The 4,969-nt window shown below is 37.5% G+C and overlaps 1 non-coding gene across 1 annotated transcript; it reads right to left on the reverse strand.

The window, feature by feature from the left end:
• Window positions 1-950: 950 nt before the first annotated feature.
• LOC121268713 lies at window positions 951-1,057 on the reverse strand. The gene has a single exon (XR_005941225.1). It is a non-coding gene; the product is annotated as a small nucleolar RNA R71 (small nucleolar RNA).
• Window positions 1,058-4,969: the final 3,912 nt, after the last annotated feature.

Below are 4,969 nucleotides of genomic sequence, written 5' to 3' on the forward strand. Positions count from 1 at the left end.
GATTTTTATCATCAACTTGGGATAATTAGAATTCTATAACAAGAAAAAATAAATTGTGGGGGATTTACTAGGTGAAATCAAACGTTCTAGATCTATTCTTATTATATTTGAAATCTTAATTTTAATACTTTTTTCTTTAGTTTAATTTAGATAATCTATTCTTTAAATTTTAGTTTTCCAAATAGTAATTAATTTAGTAAATTTCAGTACTCAATAGCATAATTAATCTCTGTAGGTTCGACGTCCGTTTTCTTTAAAACACTTTACTACTTGTTACGATTCTGTACACTTGCAGATATTTTCAGCATAACAAGTTTTTGGCGCCATTGCCTGGGATTAATTATTTGTTATTGATATTGATAATTGCTAGATTTTTACCATGAATTTTATTTTATTTTTAAAAATTGGTTTAAATTAGATCTCTATTTGGTTTTTCTTTTCAGGAATCAGAAGTGCATGCCCTAATCTAAACCATTAGAGCATTCACTTTTCAATCCCGAGATTGAAAGAACTTTACGTCGGATTAATAAAGAGAAGAAGAAAGAGGCCACTGCATCTATATTTAATATGGCCGACCAAGAGTACAAGGCATTAAGAGACTATGTTATACTCTCTGTTAATGGGGTGACATCTAGTATAAGGCGGCCAGCTATACAAGCCAATAACTTTGAGATCAAGCTAAACATCATTCAAATGATTCAACAAACTGTCTAGTTTGGGGGTTGTCACAAGGGGATCCTAATGTTCATATTGCAGATTTCGTAGAAATTTGTTATACTTTTAAACACAACAGAGTGACAGATGATGTGATTAGATTGAGACTTTTTTCTTTCTCACCTGAGGAAAAAGTAAAAGCTTAGTTGAGCTCTTTACCATCCGGCATCATCACCACTTGGGAGGAGTTGGCACAAAAATTTTTAGCAAAATATTTCTCTCTCACCAAGATAGCGAAGTTAAGGAATAATATTACTACCTTCACCCAATTTGAGGGTGAATCATTATATGAGGCATGAGAGAGATACAAGGACTTATTGCGCAAGTGTCCACATTACGACCTCTCAGCCTGTCTCCAAGTACAGACATTTTACAACGGTTTGGGACCTACAAATCGATCTATGGTTGATGCGGCTGCGGGAGGAGCGTTAATTAGTAAGACCCATGAAGCCGCATATGAACTTCTGGAAGAGTTGGTGTCTAACAACTATTAGTGGGCCGCAGAGAGAGCAATGCCAAGGAAGGCAGCCAGCGTCATTGATCTTAAATCTATGTCCGCAATTGCGGCCCAGTTGGCAAATTTATTCAAGCTAATGTTGTTTGTGATCATTGAGCAGGAAATCATTCAAGTGTAGATTGTTAAGTGGGGAATCTTTTTGCCCAACAGAGTTATGAACAAGCCCATTACGTGCCCAGTTTCTAATGTCAAAACAATCATTATTCAAACATGTTCAATCCCGGATGGAGAATCACCCCAACTTTTCATGGAGCCATAATCAAGGGCCTGCTAGACCACCTTAACAGTTTCCACAGCAAGAGAAGAAACCGACACTTGAGGATATATTTATGCAGTACATGCAAAAGATTGATATGGTGATCCAAAACAACTTGGCTTCAATCCGCAATCTTGAGGCACAAATCAGTCAACTCTCAAACATGCTTACTGAGAGAACAACAGGGACTTTGTCGAGCAACACTGTGACTAATCCAAAGGAACATGTCAAATCCATAACACTGAGAAGTGGGTGGTCATATGACTAGCCGCAAACAGTAAGTACTGAGCGAGATATAGAAGCTGCCAACAACGCCGAGTCCGAGGTGAAAGAAGCAAAGCGGGATGCGGCCGAGCGGTAAGCTGAGAAGACTAAGGAGAATAAAGGGGCTTCAAAACCCAAGAAATCCAAGGAGTTTATATCTTAAACTTATTATCCTTCAATTTATGATCCACCAATTCATTTTCCGCAAAGATTAAGAAAAAAATAAGATAAATAATCATTTCTCTAAATTTCTAAGTATATTTAAGCAACTGCATATTAATATTCCTCTCATTGAAGCTTTAAAGCAAATGCCTAAATATGTAAAAAAAACTTTAAGGATACATTTTTCAAACAAGTGGAAGTTGGAGGAGTATGAGATTGTAATGTTGATTGAGGAGAGCAATGCAATTTTACAAAAGAAGTTGTCACCTAAATTGAAAGATCCTGAGAGTTTTACGATCCCTTGCACTATAGGAAATTCTTATTTTGATAAAGATTTATGCGACTTAGGGACAAATATTAATCTAATGTCATTCTCTATTTTTAGGAAACTAGGTCTTGGAAAAGCAAAGCCGACCATCATTTCTTTACAGTTGGCAGACAGATCTATTAAATACTCGAGATGACTCATTGAGGACGTACTGATGAAAGTTGATAAGCTCATCTTTCTGGCCAACTTTATTGTGCTCGATATAGAGGAGGACGAGGAGATCCCTTTGATACTAGGCTGACCTTTCCTTGCGACGGGGAAAAACTTAATTGATGTCAAGTAAGGAAAACTCATTTTGAAGGTCGACGAGGAGCAGATCACTTTTGACGTATTTAAATCTATGGAGTTCCCTTCTGAGGTACATTCTTGCTTTCAAATAAGCAATCGAGATGTGGTCATGGCCGATGAGAGACTTATGTAGCTGAATTTTCAAAGCTACCACTTGAGGTATGTCTTACTCACTCTACTTCTATTGAATTCGAAGATGAAGAGATTAGGAAGTGTGAGAGATATTTGGAAGCTACACCATCCTTTCCTCCTTCAATAAAACCGAAAGAGAAAGAGCTAAACTCATCTTAGCCGACAACTAAGACTCTACTTTTCCAGTTATTATTAACATTTCCTTGAGTGATGTAGAGGAGGATAAGTTGCTGAGGGTCTTGCAGGAACATCAGATGTCCTTGGGTTGGACCATCTCAGACATCAAAGGAATTAGTCCTTCAATTTACATGCACAAGATTTTAATGGAGGATAATTTTAAGCCGATTATTCAACCCCAAAGGAGACTGAATCCATCTATGAAAGAAGTGGTGCATAAAGAAGTACTGAATCTGTTAGATGCCGGGATCATTTATCTAATCTTAGATAGCGCATGGATAAGTCTAGTGCAAGTCGTCCCAAAGAAAGGAGGAATAATCGTGATCAAAAATGACAACAATGAACTCATACTGACGAGGACGGTCACGGGATGACGAGTATGCATAGACTATCAAAGGCTTAATGATGCAACTCGAAAAGACCATTTTTCCTTGCCTTTTATTGATCAAATGTTAGAAAGACTTGCCGGCCACACTTACTACTATTTTCTAGATAGATATTCAAGTTACAATCAAATAGCCATTGCACCCGATGATCAAGAGAATACCACTTTCACATGTCCTTATGGCACTTTGCATAGAGGCGCATGTCTTTTGATCTTTGCTTATGAAACATTGAAAAAGAAATTAATTACAGTACCTATTATTGTATCACGGGATTGGAATTTACCTTTTGAATCAATGTGTGATGCTAGCGATTATGCTATAGGGGCAGTTTTGGGGCAGAACAAAGATAAAATTCTTCATGTTATTTATTATGCAAGTCGTACCTTAACAAAAGCTCAACATAATTATGTTACTACTGAAAAGGAATTGTTAGTGGTTGTGTTTGCCTTTGATAAATTTTGTTCTTATTTGATAGGTTCAAAGGTGGTTGTCTACACCGATCACTCCGCTTTTAAATACTTGCTGTCGAAGAGGGATGCCAAACTGAGACTGTTAAGATGGATTTTGCTCTTACAAGTGTTTGATTTGAAAATAAAAGATAAGAAAGGTACCGATAATGTAATGGCCGACCATTTATCTCGTCTTGAGCTTAAAGAGGCGGCTGGCGAGAAGAAATTCTCAATTAATGAGACCTTTCCAAATGAGCAATTAATAGTTATACAAGTCATTCCATAGTATGCCGACATGGTAAATTATTTGGTATCTAGAATTCTACCGACCGAGATAACATATCAACAAAAGAAGAAGTTTTTCTCTAACTTAAAATATTTTTTGGGAGGAAACTTTTTCTATACCGGCATTGTGCGGACCAGATAATCAGAAGATGTGTGCCAGAGAAGGAGTTGGAGAGCATACTCAGACACTGCCATTCATTGGAAGTGGGCGGCCACTTTGGTGGAGCAAAAACGGTAGCGAAAATTTTACAATGCGGCTTTTATTGGCCGACTATTTTTAAAAACTCTTTTAATTTTGTTAATTTATGTAATCATTTTCAAAGGGTTGGCAACATGTTTAGAAAATATGAGATGCCTTTAAACAATATTTTAGTGGTTGAGTTATTTAATATTTGGGGTCTAGATTTCATAGGTCATTTTCCATCCTCAGATTCTAATAAATTTATTTTGGTGGTTGTAGATTATATCTCTAAATAGGTGGAAGCGGTCGTCTTGCCTACCAATGATGCGAGAGTCATAGTGAATTCCAGCGGAAGAACATATTTTCCCGAATCGGCACTCCGAGGGCCATAATCAGTAATAGCGGGAAGCATTTTTGCAATCGCCAATTTGAAGCGCTACTGATCAAGTATGGAGTTACCCATCACGTGGCGACACCATACCATCCTCAAACGAGCAGCTAGGTCAAGGTGTCTAATCGGGAATTGAAGCACATACTGCAGAAGACCGTGAGTGTCTCTTAGACAGATTGGGCGAGAAAGTTAGATGATGTGCTATGGGCCTATAGGACAGCATTCAAAACACTAATCGGGATGTCGCTTTATTGGCTCATTTATGGAAAACTCTAGGGCGACGAGGGCACTAAATTTTGATTTACAAGAGGCTGGCAAGAAGAGAATATTGCAAATCAACGAGATAGATGAGTTTCGCAATGATGCTTATGAGAATGCTCGGATCTACAAAGATAAAACTAAAAGATGGCATGATAAGCATATTCTGATAAGGGAGTTT

The sequence above is a fragment of the Juglans microcarpa x Juglans regia genome, chromosome 5S (genome assembly GCF_004785595.1).
Source record: "Juglans microcarpa x Juglans regia isolate MS1-56 chromosome 5S, Jm3101_v1.0, whole genome shotgun sequence".
Classification (NCBI taxonomy): domain Eukaryota; kingdom Viridiplantae; phylum Streptophyta; class Magnoliopsida; order Fagales; family Juglandaceae; genus Juglans; species Juglans microcarpa x Juglans regia.